We start from the raw sequence: 21,635 nt of genomic DNA on the forward strand, positions 1-21,635 counted from the left end.
CCTTTGCCAACTACATCGGGTAGGGAGCAAATAGAGTTTCAAAACATCTCTCTTGGGAGAAAGAGAGAATTTTACTTTGTAAACCTTTGTTGTAATTTGAGGAGATTGAGTGATGTTCATTTCAAAAATGTTATAAAAAGGAGGGTCGGTTCATCCCTTGGGTGACGACCAAAGGAGGTTAGAAGAGGTGAGTTGGAGAACAAAATTTTTTATGGAGTCTGGAGGGTTAGAGTGAAAGAATTGGGTTAATATGGTAAACATTATGGAGGAGAGTGAGGCATGTTTGAGGAGGGCAAATGACACCCTATCCAAGATTAGAAAGAACCTAAGGGATAGGGAAGAGAGAGAGAGGAAAGATGAGTACGTGAGGATGAGAAAAAAAAGAAGAAAAGAAGAGAGAAGAAGGGAGAAAAAAGCGAGAAGAGATGAAGAAAAAAGAAGAGAAGAAAAGATAAAGAGTTGGGAGTATAGGAGTACTCATGGAACCATGTCTAGGGCATATGCCTCATGGCAAACCTGGGGGTGGTATGAAAAAGAGATTCATGAAGCAAGTAACTATGCTATCCACCATGGGGAGCATGGCTATGGGAAAAGTAAGTGGAGAGAGGGCCAATTGACGATAATAAGAAGGGAGTTAGAGAAGGCCCGAGAGTGTATGAAGCTTGGGGCAAGCCATCATCATATGAGACAATCCAAGAAGGAGCTTTCCCATGCTCAAAAGCTTGAGGGCCAATCCGATGAAAACAAAATGAGACAAGTGGGAAGCAAAGATGAAGCCACCAAGACTAAAAATTTAGAGGAAGAAAGTGAAGAGTGTTGCCCAAGGTGACAAGCCAAGAGGGGGGGTGAATTGGTTTCTCTAAATTTTTACTATCTTAATTTAGTCAATCGATAAGTGAGTGAAGTTAAAACCAATACCAATGCAAACACACAAGAAGTATAGTGGTTCGGTGCTCTCCTAAGCACCTACGTCCACTCGCCAAGCGACCCCTTGGAAATTCACTATAATTCCATGGATTACAGTTGGATTGTTTTTCGGGCTCACAATCCAAAAACCTTTACACTTTGGTTTTCCGGGATCACCAAAAACCTATGTTGGTTTTACGGGCTCACCAACAAACCTTCACAATTGGTTTTACGGGTTCACTAATAAACCTATACCGTTGGTTTTACGGGCTCACCAACAAACCTTTACAAGGTGATTAAAAGAGAAGAAGAAGATTGAAACTCCTAGATGAGCAAATATAACAATTATAAGCTACAAAGAAGAGTTTAGAATATAGTTATCGCTTGATGAAACTTCTCTCTTTTTTGTCAAGAATGCTTCACTCTTCAAGGGTGGATGGAGCTCTTAATGTCTCTTGGAATCTGCTCAACCACTTCCTTTTGACTCTTGAGTGAAGCACTTGGATGAAGAAAGTTAGGGCTCTTGTCTTTCTTGTGTAAGCTTTGATATTTTGCAAAAGGATGTTTTCTCTGATGAATAGTGTCCCTTTAAATAGTTTTTCTTATCCATTAGACACCCCCCATTGGTCAGATTTCAAAAACTAGCCGTTACTTGCTGTTGGAAGGTTAAAAAGTACTTCTGCAGAACTAACCGTTATGCTTCTGCCCGTGCTTGGGTCGACCCAAACTTTCCTAGGGTCGACTCAACCCACTGTTCATCAGATTTGGAGTCGACTCAACTTTCACTGGGGTCGACCCAACTTTCACTTGGGTCGACTCATGCAACATTGGGATCGACCCTCTTAGGAGACACAGAACCTTGTATTTCAGCCTTCCTTCACTTGGGTCGACTCAACTCTTTTTGGGTCGACTCAAGGATCAGTTGGGTCGACTCAATTTCCACTTGGGTCGACCCTCTCAGGGATTCCAGAGAACCAATTTTTGAATGACATAGCCTTTGGGTCGACTCATGTTCAGTTGGGGTCAACTCACGGTTGGGTCGACTCAAATTTCATTTGGGTCGACCCTCTCAGGGATTCCAGAGAACTGTTTTCTTGAGGCTTGAAGATGGGGTCGACTCAGCCTTTACTTGGGTCGACCCAAGCACTGTTCATCCGTGCCATTTTTGCAGAAGTGTGCCAGATGGTTCCTTGATGTGCCGGGGTCGACTCCACCAATCTTGGGGTCGACTCATTCCACACTTTGCTGCAACTTAGGGTTAAATTCATCCATATAATCAATAAAATATTCTTCAAGCAATTTTGAATATATGTCATGGTGGTGCTATATACTCTTAACAATGAAAATTACTATCATCTCCTTGAGAGTAGTTATACTTAAAACTTTGCCAAATTAGAATTTAGAATTCACTATCATTCTTCAAGCAAATTTTATCTTATTATTAATCATTGAAATACATCTTGATCTCATTCTACTTATGTACCGAGAGTGACGAACTTAGTAATGATGTATCATATTACCTTATAAAATTTAATTAGATATTCCTTCAATGGTTGAGTTAATCATCAAAATACCACTATCATCCTCAATCTTCCCTTTTTTGATGATTAAAAAATATTGAGTATGAGCAGATTGTTACTTAAGTTAAAATCCATTTTTAGAAGAGCTCAAGTTGCTGAATTTCAGCTTTCCAAATTTGAGAGTAAAGTCTCTCCCTTTTTCATCCAAATATTGCCAATTTGAACTTTTTGATTTACTCCCCCTTTCTTTTATATTTGGTTAAAGATGAAACTTCAAAAATTTGAGATAAAACAAGAGTTTCAGATTATGTATCGAGGTATGAGAAGTACGTGCTAAATTCTGAAATTTGATTTCAATTTGAGACTTTAACCTTTTCATTGTTACATATTACTCCCCCTTAAGTGTATAATCTTTCCTATTATCATTTTCAATCTTGTTTATCAACTTATTTCTTTCCTTACTTTTCCCCTTTTTTGTTATCATCAAATAGGTGCATGGCAATAGATAAATAGACAGTAAATAATAAACATTCAGATTTTACTGATCAAACATGGAACATTGTAGTATATTAACACCAAAAATACAATGTTTTTCAATCAAAGTGCAAAGTACATGATCAACACAAAATACATATGAGAACTAGATAAATCCTAGGCACTAATCAAGGTGCTAACATCAGCCTAGGGGGTATCTAATGGCTGTGATCTAGTCCTCATTTCCTAGCATAAGTAGCGAGGGGAGGTCGAGCCTGATAGGATTGAGTCTGGTGTGGACCTCGCTGAGCTGGATGACTCTGTGCCGATACCTCTGACTCAGCTGCTCGGGGTATAGATGGACCATGAGCCTCTCTCTCTCTCTCCGTAATGCTCCTACCTGCTCTCTGAGATCGCTAATCTCAGCAGTCATGCTATCCATCCTGCTCCATATCCCATCAGAGAGAGTCCTCACCTGAGCTGATACAAGCTCAGTCATCCTACTCCAAAACTCCTCTGTACATCCCGTAGGTATGGATGACGAAGGTCCAGCCTCTGAACGTGCTATAGGATGATCCGCAGGCTCCTCATCCTCAAGGATGGGATCTTCAATCTCTGGTGCATCACCTTCTGGTGCATGTATTCCAGCTCCTGCACGCACCCACTGCCCATTCACCTTCTCATAACCCATGCGAATAAGGGATCGTGCAGTGTACGTGTCAGTAAATAGTAGATGCCTGGAGATCTCTCCCTCTACTAATATGTCATGCTGTCGGAAGACCAGGGTGAGTATCATACCATAGAGCAAGGAGACTCTCGAATTGCATATAACCTTTTTCATCTGTCTGATCATCATAGCTGGGAGGTTTAGGGAATGCCATGAATAATGTGCTCCATAATGACCAAGTCTCGCTCAGAAATGAGATCAAATCTTCCACTCTTCGAAAATAAAATCCGATCTATGAAGTTGTGCAACAACCTCATCTCAGCTGAAAGAGAGCTTGCTATCGCATTTTCGGAATAGTCGAAATCATCGTTCTCAAGGATCAACTGTAGAGCTCTCAGCTTGTTTTCAGGTTTTTCCGGTGTAGCTCCTTCGCAGGGGAGATGAAGCAACTCACTCAAGCTTTCTTTTGAAATCCAAACCCTTACTCCTCAAACTTCAGATATAAGCCCTCCCATTCCAACTTTCAGGAAGGCATAGAACTCACGAACTAACCCAGGATAGATCACCACATCTAGGGAGCAAAGATACTCCCATCCTTGCCTTCAGATCTAATCACCCAACCAGAATCCTTCTTGATCCAAGAACTTGGAGTGGATCCTTCTTCCCGTGGTAACCGGTCTCCCCGCATATTTTGCAAGTTGGACTGAAGGGGAGGGAGGAGGAGGAGGCTCTACACGTGTCTCACATTGTGGAGGCACTGTAGTAGACTCTCTAGCATTTCTTTCAACACGGGTGGTCCGTGAAACTCTCCCGAATCGCTTGGCTACGGCTCGCTTGGGTCCCATTCCTTCAAGATCTTGATCTAACGGCTTGAGAAAACTTTCTTCTACTGTTTGGAGATGATTGGAAGAGATTGGAGAGTGGAAAATAGGATTTTAGGAAGAGGACAAGATGAAACAGCGCCCTAATGTCACTCACGGGTCCCCCTTTTAAAAGTGGGGTCCCGTCGTTGGGTCGACCCCAGATTTTTCTTGGGTCGACTCAACGTTGGGTCGACTCCATTCTGGTTTGGATCGACCCTAGTTCAGAAAATTTTCTTTCTCTTCCTTTTTTTTTTAAAATTCTTCCTTTCCTCCAATCCTTACAAATTCTTACTGGGACAATGATACATGAGTAAGGAATCTATAGATGACTAGTTTGACTAATGTTTCATGGGTTTTTCGAAATGGGAGGACAGTATCATGAGACTACTTGCTCCTTCTTATATCTCCTCAATCAAAGGGATCACATATACCTAATTCCCTCCTAAGCTTGCAAAACCTATCTTCACTCAAAGGTTTTGTGAATATGTCAGCTAATTGTTTCTCGGTATATACATGCTCAATATATATATTTCCATTTTGAACATGATCTCTAATAAAATGATACCTTATTTCAATATGTTTGGCTTTAGAGTGCTGAACTGGATTCTTGGTAAGGTTAATGGCACTAGTGTTATCACACTTTATAGAAATGTTATCTAGTTTAATTTCATAGTCCTCTAGTTGTTGCTTGAGCCAAAGTACTTGAGCACAGCAACTGCCGGCAGCTATATATTCGGCTTCAGCTGTTGACAATGCTACTGAATTCTGCTTTTTACTAAACCAAGATACTAAGTTATTTTCTAAAAATTGACATATTCCACTAGTGCTCTTTCTATCTAATTTGCAACCAGCAAAATCTGCATCAGAATATGCAAGCAAATCTAGACATGAGTCTCTCGAGTACCATAATCCTATGTTTGCAGTTCCTCTCAAATATCTAAGGATTCTTTTAATAGCACTTAGATGTGACTCCTTATGATCTGATTGGTATCTGCACAAATTTTCACACTAAACACTATGTCTGGCCTACTGGCAGTAAGGTAAAGCAAGGATCCAATTAAGCCTCTATAAAGCTTCATATCTATAATTTTTCCTTTTTCATCTTTGTCTAGTTTATTAGTGGGATTCATTGGGGTGCCTATTCCCTTGTGATTTTCATTCCCAAACTTCTTTAATATTTTCTTTGTGTATTTAGTTTGATGAATGAAGATACCTTCCTTAGTTTGCTTGATTTGTAATCCGAGAAAAAAGTTTAGTTCTCCCATCATACTCATCTCGAATTCTCCTTGCATTAGATTAGCAAACTCTTTGCAAAGATTATCATTTGTGGCACCAAAGATTATGTCATCTACATATATTTGTACCACTAGCAGATTTTTGTCTTTTCTTTTGAGAAAAAGTGTTTTATCTATATTTCCTCTACTGAAATCATTATTCAGTAGAAATTTGCTTAGTCGATCATACCAAGCCCTAGGTGCTTGTTTTAATCCATATAATGCCTTATATAATCTAAACACATGATTTGGCAATTCATGATTCTCAAAATCAGGAGGTTGCTCTATATATACTTCTTCCTCTATAAAACCGTTTAAGAAGGCACTTTTTACATCCATTTGATACAATTTGAAATCCATTAAACATGCAAAAGCTAGAAGTAATCTAATTGCTTCTAATCTAGCCACGGGAGCAAATGTTTCCTCAAAATCTATCCCTTCTTCTTGATTGTATCCCTTAGCTACAAGTCTAGCTTTGTTTCTTATGACTACCCCATTTTCATCTAATTTATTTCTGAAGATCCATTTTGTTCCAATTACAGAGTTATGCTTTGGTCTTTCAGTTAATATCCATACATTACTTCTTTTGAATTGATTTAATTCTTCTTGCATAGCATTTATCCAATTGATGTCTTTTTCAGCTTCTTCATAAGTCTTAGGTTCCAATTGTGAAACAAAAGTAAGATAATCATTTAAATTTCTAAGAGAGGATCGAGTTCTTACCCCTTGAGATGGATCTCCAATGATTAAGTCTTTAGGGTGTCCATATGCATACCTCCATTCCTTTGCCAAGTCTTGAGATTGTGGTGGCACGCAATCATTTTCCATCTCTTGATTTGGCACGTCATCAAGATTCAATTTTTCAAAGTCAATAATTCATGCATCATCATCAAGAATATTTTCTCTCCTAGGAGACTCACTATCAGACTCATCAAAAATGATATTAACTGACTCTTCAACTACAAGAGTTCTTTTGTTGAATACTCTGTATGCCCTGCTAGATGTAGAGTATCCTAAGAAGATACCTTCATCTGACTTGGCATCAAATTTACTTAGATCCTCCTTGCCATTATTTAAAATGAAACATCTACATCCAAATACTTTAAGATATTTAGCAGTTGGTTTCTTATTCTTCCAAAGTTCATAAGAAGTTTTCTTGGTTATAGGTCGTATTAAAATCCGATTTAGAATATGGCAAGCAGTACTTATAGCTTCAGCCCAAAAGTACTTTGGAAGACTTGACTCACACAACATTGTGCGTGCCATTTCTGCCAAGGTCCTATTTTTTCTTTCAACAACCCCATTTTGTTGAGGCATTCTAGGTGCTGAAAATTGATGTGAGATACCATTTTCATTACAAAATTCTTCAAAGTGTTGATTTTCAAATTCAGTTCTGTTGCCCAGTAGATACAACCCAAGAGGGGGGGGGTGAATTGGGTCTTTTAAAACTTTTGTACTACTTCTAAAACTTTTCAATTAATTATGCTAAGTAGTATAGATGCACAGTGGAATTTAAACTTAGCAACAGGTTGATTTATTGAATGAGACTTGATTAAGTAAATTAAATATGCTTGCAACTAAAGGATGCACGAATAAGAATTAAGCAAGCAATTTATCTAAGTAAGTAGGTGAGCAAGTTAGACAATGACAAAAAGCATCACAAACACAACAAACATATAGTGGTTCGGTGCACCCCAGCACCTACATCCACTCCCCAAGACCTCTTGGGAATTTCACTATAATCCTCCAGATTACAGCCGGTTGTTTTACAAGCTCACAACCCAACTTGTTGTTTTACGAGATCACAACAAACTCGGTCGGTTTTCACAGGCTCACCGACTCGAACCAACCGATTGTTTTCACGGGCTCACAATCCAACCCGGTTGGTTTTCCCAAAGGCTCACCAACCACAACCTTACAACGTTGGTTTTTCCCTTTGGCTCACCAACAAACCTTAACCTCTTGATTCAATCCCTTGATTGAATCAAGTTACAAGATATTAGAATAAAGGTTTAAAACAAATCAAAGCTTCTTAAACAAGCAAATATAACAATATAAACAATAGAACTCGCAAGAACCCTTTTAGCCGTTGGAAGCGTGGGAGATGATGGTTCTTCCGATGTGGATCGCGTTGGCTTGAATGTGAGCTTTGAATGCCAAACGGGAGAGAGTAGTTGAGCACGAAATCTGTTGGAAAACTTGAAGGCGCTTGATTTCTTCACTTGAATGCACTAACTCTCTTGAACCTCTTTTTCTCTCTTCTCTCTTGAATGATCTTGTATTGGGTTGGTAAAAAGATGTTGAGAAGCACTTAAGAGGTCCCTTTTATAGCCCAAAAAGCAAATATAGCCGTTAGACACAAAAAAGAGACGTTTGAAATTCAAATCAAACCTGAAAAGCTGTCAGTCGCGTTCCAGTCGCTCCGGGGACGTCTCCGCTTCAACGGGAGACGTCTCGGCTACAAGATTTTACTTTTTCCATTGTCTGGGGTCGACTCGGCACTTTCAGGGGACGTCTCGGCTTGTTTGCACTTTTTGAATGGGGACGACTCCGCTGATCTGGGGACGACTCCGCTTCTTTATCTCCGAAGAACATGTCCTCTGGAATTTCCTGAGAGAGTCGACTCCGCTCCTTCAGGGGACGACTCGGAAAGTCTCCTTTTTACTTGCGGGGACGACTCGGCTTACTGTGGGGACGTCTCGCGCATATCTCTTGAAAACTGCCTTTCTGCCGCCACTGAGAGAGTCGACTCCGCTACTGAGAGAGTCGACTCCGCTAACGCGGGGACGACTCGGCAGGTGTCGGGGACGTCTCCAAGTGTGCCGGTTCTTCCTGTTTGTGCCAGAGACGTCTCGGAGACAACCCGGAGACGTCTCGGCTGTCCCTGAACTTTTTCTTTCATCTCAAAAATTCTTCAATAAGTTCTTAAAAATCCTGGGAACTTGCCTAGATATTTCTTAACAATATTCTTAATTAACCAACTAAAATCCTCAAATAACTTGTTAAGATAAAGGGAATTATGCTCTAGTGTTTTGTATTCATCAAAATCCATTAGAGGGTCAACAATCTCCCCCTTTTTGATGATGACAAAACTTGGAGTATGTGCAATATAAAATATATTGTGTTCTAGGACTAATGCATAGCTAAGTTGCATGAAGTAGAAAACATAAATATTTAAAACATACTTCATGATAATGCTTTAGATTTAATCAGCTTAACACAATCAACCTATTTCAGTTTAAGCTGAGTTGGTATTCAATATAAAATACAAAGCATTATGAGCATATACTTAGATATTTCTCCCCCTTTTTGACAACATCAAAAAGATAGTGGAACATTAAGCACAAAGATAAGAATACTCAGATATTTCTTTTTCTTATTGTACTCTGATTTGCATGTCAAGTTATTGCAAGAATATGAATCATATAACTCAAGGCAATAATGTTAGAAAAAGATTAATGAGCATAGATCAGAGCCAATTAAGATAATTCCAGAGCAGAACACATCGAATGTGATTTCAAGAAATTTTCTAATTTGATACCACAGATAGTTTTCTAATCAAGTGTAGGTGGAATCTTCCTTAGGTTAATTCAAGAAGTACCACAAATGATATTCAAGGAAAGCACGAATGGAAATCTGACCTCTCTTCAATAATAAGTGGGAAAGCTTGTTCATTTAAGACCTTTTGCCTAATCTATTATGTATTTTATCAATAGGAGAGCAATTCAATTGATTTTCAGAGTAAAAGATCAAAACTTATATATTTGAAAGACATATCATCCTGTTGGATCATTAATTCTTAATGACTTCAAAGTTCTTTTATGATAATAAGAGCATTGGGGCACAAATACCAAAATATGAATTCATGCAATTTTTGATACATCTTAGAGCTCTTTTAAAGACTTTCTTTTATTTCTTTAGAGAATAAGCACAATTTGATAAAATAATGAATTGGCACAAAATTGAAGTTCTAAAGAGCAAGCCAATTAGGACTCATTAGTGAAGTTCAAAAATAGATTTTCTAAGAGATACTCAAGAAAATTTAACACATTATTCTCCCCCTTTTTCATTAAATTAGAGGCTCTTAAGATTTGCAATTTGGTTCAAGAGTGATGCATGAGATATACTAACCAAATAACACGCCTCAAGGTGTATCATAAAGATTTTCAGATTTAAATTTCAGATGATACATATTGGAGAGTATTAGGATCACTTTTCATTTAGTATTCTTTTCCTCTCCTTTAGTTATAGATTTATGCGATTAAGTTCCATAAGATCTTTCCTTCTGAAATTTTCTTTCTTCCCCTTAATTGATCATTCCATTTTAAGAGTTTAGAATTTGTAGATAATGTTCAATAAAATTGTCAATCTCAAAAATATGTTTTCTATAAGTTTCAGCTTATTTTCATAAGACTCAAGGTTTGAGATAAGACAACCTTTATAGAACTCATCTTAAGGTATAAACTTATAATTAAAGCATGTATTGCAATATAAGGAGGTTCATCAAAATCAATCCATAAAATTCTAAGTATGCATCAAAATAAAGTGTCTTTGGGATAGGATACTGAATATCTAAAGCTCCCCCTCAAAAGATGCATTCTTCTTTAATCATTTTAATTGTTGAATTTCAGATTTTAGTGATAAACGTGAATAACACTGAAATTCTGTAATATCAAGAATGTAGAGTGATCTAGAATTATTCAGAATTTATAGTAATCACTCTTTCTAATCCTTTAAGAACAAGTTATGCTTTTTCCTAATCTTAGAGAAAATGTATAAAAGTATTAATCAGAAAATGATTCAATTGAAGCTCAATTTCTTTCAAAAGCATTTACATTTTCTTTCTTTTAGAGTCATTTGAGTGAACTGAAATATTTCTAGTTTTAAGATCATTCACTCTATTGATGGAAGTCTTTAATAATGTAGGGAAGAAAAATATATAGATGATCATTGAGGTATATATATTTATAGAACTCAATTTCTTAATCATAGTTTTTCAGCAATGTATACATGAAACACAATAAATCCTTTTAATATCAAAATAAAATCATATATTTAGAAATTTTTGTTTGCAATCAAGATCATCGAAAGACACATCATTTGAACCAATATTAGTATACTTTGAAGATAAGAAATGATATGTTTCGGATGCGTATCGGAGCAATCAACCAAGGCATCAAAATTTTAATTCTATTTTTCTTATATTAAGATTTTATTTAGAAATCATATGAGTTTAAGCTTTTATACAAAATCGGATTCTGAATTTCATAAAGATTTTCAATAGAGCCTTTCAAGGTCATAATTTGAGATATGTATCTTCCACATTATAGCTCATCTTAAATCATTACGATTGAAAACTTATATTTCAAACATATAAGAGCATATTCAGAATCTTTGTATTTGATGTGAGTTTTGGTATGAATTAGCACATTATATACCAAAGTTAAGCAAGTTGAAAGATAAAACAAACTCAATTCATTTTGCCTAAATAGAGATATCCTTCTCTTCTCCTTTTTACAAATTTATTTAACTTTCAGATTTTAACGATGATTGTGAACGACAAATCTGAAATTTCTTTTCAATAAAACCAAACACAAGATGTTATATAGTATTTCAAACATTCAATCAAATTGTCCAAGTATGAGGCATTACAAAAATATTGAGAACCCATAATTCAAGACATCATGCCACATGCAAAATATATTATGTGTTAAGTCATGCATTAAAATAATAAGAAAAAGAATGTCAAGGATCAAAATCAATTCTTTTCAAATAAACTCCCTCTATATAATTTTGCACTGATTTCATCATTAAAGTGTGTTTTCAAGTGATTAAAAATTTGACTTGATTCTTCTTATATACTTTCATTTACTTTGTCTTTCATTTTTAACTTTCTTATGCTCTATACTCTATTTGCTCCCTATCCGGTGGAGTTGGGAAGGGGCACGAGGTACTACCACTAGCCTCCCTCTTGTGCCGTCCCTAATATGCCCTACACCGAATAGTTGGGTCAAATAGTGCCGGGTACTACCACTAGCCTCTCCATTGGCACCATCCCTATGATGAGCAATATAGAAAGGTTAAAATGTTTACTTCAAACTCTCCCTGTTTAAGTGTAATTAATTATGGATTTTATCCCTTCCAAAAGAATGCTCACAAATGTCCCAAATATATCATGCTTGTTTTGCTTTTCCTCAAGATTGAAGTACTTGCCTTTACTTAGATTTTACTTCTCTTGAATAATATCTATTTTCTTTTCTTTATCTCTCTCTCTTTTTGTTATTCTCAAGTAATTTACATGAAAGAGCAGAATAAAGAAATAATCTTATGTGTCATATAGATGTATATCATGCAAACAACATTTTCATTATGCTCAAGTATTCATAGCTTCTCACAAGTCATTCTAAATCAAAGTTTTAATCATATACTTGTGTATTTCATGGTTATGATATAGCCATAGAAATATTTTAGTTTGAGCAAACCATGAAACAATTTCCAAAAGCATAAGTCAATTAATACATATATGGACATGATATCAAAAGATTAATAATTAAAGAATTTAATCATGCCATAATAGGATTTAAGTTATTGACTTTGCTCAATTAATTTGTGAGAAAGGTATCTAAAATTACCTATTTATTATATATTCTTCAGGCCAAACTAGATTTCTTATGTGTGAACTTTTGACTGAAGAAGATCCTTTCTCTTGTTTGCATGTGAATGTTTATTGTATCTTACATGAAGATATCCTTCAAGTTGAAATCTCTCATTTTTCTTTCTTGAAGGAAGGTCATTAGTTTCTTTAAGATACAAAGCATTCATTCAACATAAATATTTTTTTTAACTAAATGACTCAATATAAGATATGACAATAGTTGCATGTTGAGTCACTTTACTCAAGAGATTGCCTAAATATAAGCAAGCACATATCACTTGAACTGAAGAGATAGTTTCATTAACCAAGATAGTTCAAGGACAAGCATGTGAGGCAATAGATAGATTTTTTCAAGGTCAAATCAATTTAGTTTAGATTCTATTTGCTTAAGATAATTATCAATAAGATGTGTTAACTAAGTTTTAATCAACTTATCTTAAACGTTTGTTTCTATCAAAATTCAGATTATGACGTATTTGTTATCAATAACATATGATTAATTAAAGTTAGATTGAAGTCTTGCACAAGGTCACATAATGAGCATACAATCTGGTCTACTAGCTGTATGATAAAATAATTATTCTATCATGCTTCAATACAGCTTTAAACAATAGATCTACTTTGCTCATCCTTTACAATTTCTACAAGATGGGGTCATAGATATACCTTCTTCACGCCAATCTTCTATAAGAGTTTTCTTGTGGACTAACGTTGGTCAATGAAGATCCCCTTTCCTGTTTGTCTTAATTTGGAGTTTGAGAGAAGATGTTAATTCATTCATCATATTTCAAACTCACCTTGCAATATAACTATTCATATAAATTTTCATTGGTAGAACAAAAATGATGCCATCAATGTGTGCTATGAGTAAGCAAGATATCATAGATTCTTCTTTTTGATGCATAGATTTATCATTATTACTTTCTATCAAAAAGGTTGCTTAAGCTTTTATATCATGCTTTTGATGCTTGTTTCAAATCATATAATGCTTTATCATATTTGTAATGAGTGTTTTCAAATATGGTGGTTATCTAACATATATAAAGTAAGCACATAGGAGTCCATTCTACACACTCATTTGATAAGATATAACGTTTATAAAGCAAACAAATGATAAGGGTGATTTTTACTTCTAATCATGCAAGAATCTTATCAAGATCTATTTCATCTTTTCTTGATTTAATCTTTTAGTAGTCATCATTAAGTGTATATCTGAAAAATCCAATTTGGTTTCTAATTAACAAGTTTTTCAGATTATTATATGTAAAAGATTTAACCATATAATTTGATTTTAGTATTTTGATAATAGATCATTAGTCTCATAAAGAATAAAATGAATTGATACTTCTACAACTAGAATTTTTCATGATGTTCTATATGCATTGCTTGATGAATGATATCCAAGGATAGAAATATCTTTATTAGATTTGGCATTATTTTTCAAGAGAACATATCAAGCATAACATGTACGACTGAAAAATATGAGAGATACGCAATAGTTCGTTTTCTATTTTCAGAAGATCAAGAGAAGTTTTCATCAAAGATAGATCTAATAGAAGTCATATGTATGACAAGTATTGATGATAGCTTTTAAAAAGCATTTAAGTAGATGGCTATCATACAACATTGCCTTTTTCAATTCTTCAAAGATTCTATTAATCCTATTTTACTTATAGTGTTCTTGGTGCAGAAACAATTGTATTCAATATTATTTTCTTGTGCACAACTTAACACAAAAATTGGTTTTCAAACCTATGCCGTGATTCATAGTTTGCAAACCTTTATCATTTGATCGCTTTTTGTGAGTTTGTGCCAATGCAGAAAATATTTCAATTTGAGTGCCAAGAACAAAGCTAATGTAAGCTTTTGAAAAATTAGTGTTGGAAACAACATCTCTAGATTTAGAAATTTTTGTTTGTTTCCTTAGTTAGCATGCATAGCAAAGCTTTGACCTTTAAGAGGATAATCTAAGTAAGCCTATGGCAAGGTCTTTTTGAGATTAAGTACATACTAGCATGAGTTGATTTTGTATGCTAAAGATGGTTTCTTTAATCTTGGTATTCATAGTGCATATATTCAAAAACATACCAAGTACACATTATCATATCTATGATCAATAAACAATAATGCCATGGATAAAAACTCTCAATCAAGCATATAGAGAATTCACAGAATTATTCTTAATAAATTAATCATTTTGCAAACTTATCCAATAGTGAGTAAAGTATACTATAAAATGAAGTGATTTGATTATATTTCCAAAAGTATTTTCTATATCACAAAATTGATCAATACATGCAATTCATATTTTAATCGAATACTAAAGTAATTTCACTATGAGAGGATGCAATAATAACTTATATCATTATTTCTTTCATTTAACTCATTCTTCTTAATTACATTTTAAATTCAATTCCTTAGCACATATCTAGAGCACCCATTGTTTAGATAACATCTTTTATTAGAACCTTGGATAGCTAGACATACTTGCTGAAGAATAATCATATTTTCAACTTAGGAACCCAAGCTCTTTTGGGTCCTTGTAGGTTAGCTATAATTGTTCCTTTTGTAACCCATATTTCTTAATAGCTATTTTGTCCATGAATTTACAGATTTTAGGATTACAAGGGATGTATTTCTGTATCCTCTTGTTGAATTTAACAAACTTAGATCGAACATGAGTAGTAGAAAACTTTCAGTTTTCTATTTTTTCCTTTAGGTTCATTCAAATTTGTAATGTATAGATTTAGGAACAACAGAAGAGATTTTACTTAGCTTTTGTTTATCAGTATTATAAGACTCTGTTTTAGAATAATTAAAAACTGTTTTAACAACATATTCTTAAAAGATTTTTGGGTGTACCAAGGTTGATATCCTAATGTAGCTTTATCAAATTCAGCTCTTTGATCATTTATCATTAGGTTCAATTTTTCAGAGCTGAGGGTAAATCTTTCAACAACAGGTTTTAATTTGTCAACTTCTTTAGTTAATCTTCTATTATCTTCTGAAAGTAATTCATTGTTTTTCTTAAGTTTATCATGACTTTTAGTGAGAGATTGATCTCTTTGATTTAGTTCTTGATTTTCTTTCATTAAGATTTCAGTTTTACTAGTTAGTTTCAGTTTTTCATCTATTAGAATTTGATTTTCATTCTTCAAGTTCTTGTTCTTACAAATAAGTTTCTTATATTCTAAATACAAATCAGAAAAGGCATCATGGAGTTCATCAAATGTAAAATTGCTTTCAGTTTCAACATGTACCTCTTGTGCCACCAAGCATGGATTTTCAATATGATACTGCTCTCCTTCTACACATGATGTTTCAGATTTGTTAGTGCATTCATATTTGTCTTCAAGCATATTCCATATTTCTTTAGCAGTCATGCAAGAAGATATGCCAATTAAACTCATTCCTATCTAATGCACAATATAATAGGTTCATGGCATCAACATTCAATTGTGCTAAGTCCTTTTCATTAAAAGTTTGAGAGAGTGTGTGAAGATCATTTATTATGATTTTCCATAAGTAATAGTTTTGTGATTGAATAAAAAATGCGCATGCGTATTTTCCAATGTGTATAGTTTAAGCCATTAAATAGTGGAGGTATATCAATTGATTGTCCTTCTCCTAGAAAACTATCTATTTGAGTTGTCATGATCTTTGGCTCTTGATCGTGAGATCAACAATTAAACTTAGAGCACTTGCTCTGATACCACTTGTTGCCCCAGTAGATACAACCCAAGAGGGGGGGGGGGTGAATTGGGTCTTTTAAAACTTTTGTACTACTTCTAAAACTTTTCAATTAATTATGCTAAGTAGTATAGATGCACAGTAGAATTTAAACTTAGCAACAGGTTAATTTATTGAATGAGACTTGATTAAGTAAATTAAATATGCTTGCAACTAAAGGATGCACGAATAAGAGTTAAGCAAGCAATTTATCTAAGTAAGTAGGTGAGCAGTTAGACAATGACAAAAAGCATCACAAACACAACAAACATATAGTGGTTCGGTGCACCCCAGCACCTACATCCACTCCCCAAGACCTCTTGAAAATTTCACTATAATCCTCCAGATTACAGCCGGTTGTTTTACAAGCTCACAACCCAACTTGTTGTTTTACGAGATCACAACAAACTCGGTCGGTTTTCACAGGCTCACCGACTCGAACCAACCGATTGTTTTCACGGCTCACAATCCAACCGGTTGGTTTTCCCAAAGGCTCACCAACCACAACCTTACAACGTTGGTTTTTCCCTTTGGCTCACCAACAACCTTAACCCCTTGATTCAATCCCTTGATTGAATCAAGTTACAAGATATTAGAATAAAGGTTTAAAACAAATCAAAGCTTCTTAAACAAGCAAATATAACAATATAAACAATAGAACTCGCAAGAACCCTTTTAGCCGTTGGAAGCGTGGAGATGATGGTTCTTCGATGTGGATCGCGTTGGCTTGAATGTGAGCTTGAATGCCAAACGGGAGAGAGTAGTTGAGCACGAAATCTGTTGGAAAACTTGAAGGCGCTTGATTTCTTCACTTGAATGCACTAACTCTCTTGAACCTCTTTTTCTCTCTTCTCTCTTGAATGATCTTGTATTGGGTTGGTAAAAAGATGTTGAGAAGCACTTAAGAGGTCCCTTTTATAGCCCAAAAAGCAAATATAGCCGTTAGACACAAAAAAGAGACGTTTGAAATTCAAATCAAACCTGAAAGCTGTCAGTCGCGTTCCAGTCGCTCCGGGGACGTCTCCGCTTCAACGGGAGACGTCTCGGCTACAAATTTTACTTTTTCCATTGTCTGGGTCGACTCGGCACTTCAGGGGTCGGCTTGTTGCACTTTTTGGAATGGGGGACGACTCCGCTGATCTGGGGACGACTCCGCTTCTTTATCTTCCGAAGAACATGTCCTCTGGAATTTCCTGAGAGAGGTCGACTCCGCTCCTTCAGGGGACGATCGGGAAGTCCCTTTTACTTGCGGGGACGACTCGGCTTACTGTGGGGGACGTCTCGCGCATATCTCTTGAAAACTGCCCTTTCTGCCGCCACTGAGAGAGTCGACTCCGCTACTGAGAGAGTCGACTCCGCTAACGCGGGGGACGACTCGGCAGGTGTCGGGGACGTCTCCAAGTGTGCCGGTTCTTCCTGTTTGTGCCAGAGACGTCTCGGAGACAACCCGGAGACGTCTCGGCTGGTCCCTGAACTTTTTCTTTCATCTCAAAAATTCTTCAATAAGTTCTTAAAAATCATGGGAACTTGCCTAGACATTTCTTAACAATATTCTTAATTAACCAACTAAAATCCTCAATAATTGTTAAGATAAAGGGAATTATGCTCTAGTGTTTTGTATTCATCAAAATCCATTAGAGGGTCAACAAAAGAGAAGAGAAGAACCGGTTATTCTTGATCCTTCCACTGACTTCACCAAGTTAGATTAAAAAAGGAACTAGATTTAACCCGGTTCTTAGGCACCTAAATCAGTCACACTGATTTTTCTTACAGGCATAGGTCAACTCGAATCATTATGTGATCTAATAAAAAATGATTGACCAAGTCGGCCAGGTAAGTGAGATTGGTGGAAGGAATATGCCATTAACTCAACAAAGACAAATCAGTGCGAGTAGCTCCTAATTAAAAACCACCAGTCAATACTGCCAAACTTACCTTAGACACCGACTGGTTAATCAATTTTGATTTTGACCATCCTAATGACTCAGGCTCAACCACTGAGCCTCAATCAAGTTTCATTTGGTCTAATCTAAGACATGGACTTGATCAAGTACAACTATTGTATTTGATTGAATATCCTTGACCTAATCTAATTACTACTTAGTTAGATTTGATCAATTACTCCAATTAGTCCATCTTTGATTTTAACCCTAGGTCTAACTCAGTTCACTAAAACTTAATTTGAGCTAACCCAAATACTCCTAAGATTTATGCAATGTCAATTAGATTTCAGTTCACAATTCTAAATCACTTAATTCTCAATTAAGTGTAGGTTTATGAAAAATTTCAGATCATTGAATAAGTCTTGAATCACATATTAATTACAAACTTTTAGTTCTTAAAACTTATTTTCAGATCTGTGACAATTAAACATGCTGATTTCAGATTTAATTAATGTTTAAATTTTATTTGATTTATGTTCATACATCATATATACAAACTATCATGAATTTAATCTAAACAACATACATCATATGCATCTGATTTTCATATCTGATTTATTATGTAAAAACAGCAATTAAATCAATCATAAATCTCTTTTAGATCTAATCTAAATACATCTATGATTTCATATTTAATCACAAAGATTAAAACTACTTTTAATCTTCTTTTTGTAGTTCATCTTCAAGGATTGGATCACAGTGGCACCCCTACACGCCATAAGAGATTCCTTTGAATGGAAAAAGAGGGTTATGAACCCTTCTTTCTCCTATGACCGGATGGCCTAGTGATAATTTCAATTGGATTACTTGACTACTAGGATTAGAAAACTTATTTTAGGCATAAATGTTTAAACTACTTTGAACCTATGGCTCTGAAACCATTGTTGGTAACCCTAGTGGTCACATGCATATATTTTTAAAAATTTTACAGCGGAAGCATGAATTAAACTATTTAATTCCTATGCATACTAGAGATCATATCTCTTACAACAAAAATAGATTCGGAACTTTAAACATTTATCCTAAACAAGTATGCATGATTCTATGTCTAACATGTAGTCATGCAGAATTTTAGCAACCTAATTGATTTCTAATCCTTATTTCTAATGAGATCAGATCTAATACCTTTTTATTTCGAGGACTTTGATGATGCTTTGATCACCTTATGTAGCCGCACATGCGTCCGGCCTCTACGGATAGTCCATGCGAAGCTCTAGAAAGATCTTCCTCCGCGGAAGTGCTAGCTCGCGCAGAGGTGCTACAGTGGCTGAACTTTTCTCCCTCGAAGCACTCAACTTTTGATTATTTTTGAGAGGATGAAGGATAGAGATGAAGGAGAAGAAGGAGGAGAGAGGACAGCTGGCTCTCAGAATTTTTCTAGAATTTAGAACCCCTTTCTAAAGACCATATCATTTAAACCCTAGGTGTGGGGGTCTTTTTATAGCCGAAAGACCCCCCATGCCTCACACCTATTTTAGCCAACGAATTTGGCTGATAAAATTTTCAAAAAATTTTGGTGAATCGGCAGCTAAGAGGTGAACAAATCCTCTTTAAGTTTTGCAACCATGAATCCCAAAATCAGGGGGTTCATGCGCCCCAAAACTTTAGTCGCACGCCACCCTGTTTGATGCGCCATGCAGTCCCCTAAAAATTAGGAATTTGATTCCAATCTCTTTAGGAAGATTTGAGGTCTCAAATTCATATAAAAAACTAGCCCCACACCTCCTCTTTCCTCATACCAAAAATTGGCCAAAAATAAAGAGGGAGGCGCCATGAATTTAAGGGATAAGGATGAGTGTCTTTCTTTGGCCTAGAAAGAAAGCTCGGGTCCTAAAATTTAGGGATTCTTCTTCTTATCAATTTCTGAATTTTTGAACTTAGATTCTTATCAAATAAGGACTTTTAATAGGCTCGGATCAAGCCCAATCTAATTGGGTCAAGTCTGATTAATTGGGTCGAGCCTAATTAACTCGGATTGAACCTGATCTAATTAGGTCAAACCCTAATGTAGCCCAAATTGAATCTTACTCAATTTTGCTTAACCTAAGCTCAATCATTCAATCAATTGAGTTCATTAGCAATCTAATTGCTAATTAATCCTTCAATAATTCAATAATTATTTACTACAACTTTGCTTAGGGTAATTTGGTCAATCAAATTGACCGATATACCCTTGGACGATTCTAATCGTCGATCAGGGCCATTTGATTAACCCTAGAAACTTTTATGCGTGTGACTCCATTGGTTCGAACCTAAGTCAGGTAGCACAAAAAATGAACTTACTGTACTAATCAAAGTGGACCATCTAACAATGGTACCCGATGTCCGGATAGGTCGAATAATTGCAAAGCAATATTCTGCAAACCCTTGGACTATGGTTACCGTATAATTAATCCCTATGACTCCAAATGCCTAGGATGACTTTAGAGTTCTGTAAACTCTTTAATCAATGCATCTTAAAATATGTTTCAACTTTAAAAATCCTGTGACTCCTCACAAGGATTACCTTGGCCAAGGTTTTGCTAAATTGAACGTAAGTGCCATTATCTCCTATTACGAGGAGGGGTCAATTCCATCTTGACCTCACGCACCGACTTCGCAAGTACTTGACCCGCACCCCAGTAGCCTTCCATCATCGAATTAGAAATTCAGATAGTCCGGTATCAAAGTACAGTGAGTTGCTTGCAAGTCACCGTAGTGATCTCAGGTCTAAGGGATACTTATACCCATATCTACTAGAAACATCTCTTGACAGCAGAGCATTCGGAACTAGTCAGTTTAGTGAAGTGTACTCTTATATTTCACCTGTGTGAGATATTAGTATCTCTACACTCTTTGGTTAAGAGGATAACCAATGTATATGGCACACAACGATCTATTCTTGATAATGCTACTGTCCTAGTGATAGCATATCGTTTGGTTGCGAACTAGTTTAAGGACTTGTAGATAAATCCTCCTTTATCGTTTAATAGAGTCCTAAGGACTTCATTACATTACTTGAGTTCAACGAAGATGCAAAATATGCAATGAAGCATTGCCAAATAACTTTATTAATTTCATTAATTCATATATAATTCAATCATCAACAGGCTGACAATTGTCTTTCAGGACACAATTCCCAATAGAATTGACCAAGTCAAATAATTAACAACTAATCAAACTTGGACCCTTCAATTAATTGACTATATATCAAATTAAACCTTTACTAACATTAGACCATTAAACCAATTGATCACAGCCAAAATTGGACCTTTATAATTAAGTCTTACATTGATCAATTGATCCAATCACTTGACTCAACCAAATCGACTCCAAAATAATAAAACACAACCAAATCGACTCAAACAAAAGCAACTAATAAAGCAATAAAAGAAACATGACACAAACTCAAATAGATCCAATCCGCGGGCGTGAACTCAATCCGGTGGCTCAAAACCATTTCCTAGCCATAATAATGTCAATCTCTGGTGCGAATGCGAACGAGTGGCTCTGATGTCCCTATCAACTAGCTGATGGCAGACCATTACAAGGAGAAGAGAGAAAGAGGAAGGACAAGGAAAGGAGGAGGAAGAAGAAGATTATGGAGACGCATGAAGAAGAGGTT

Source organism: Phoenix dactylifera, unplaced genomic scaffold (genome assembly GCF_009389715.1).
Source record: "Phoenix dactylifera cultivar Barhee BC4 unplaced genomic scaffold, palm_55x_up_171113_PBpolish2nd_filt_p 000332F, whole genome shotgun sequence".
In the NCBI taxonomy this organism is placed as follows: domain Eukaryota; kingdom Viridiplantae; phylum Streptophyta; class Magnoliopsida; order Arecales; family Arecaceae; genus Phoenix; species Phoenix dactylifera.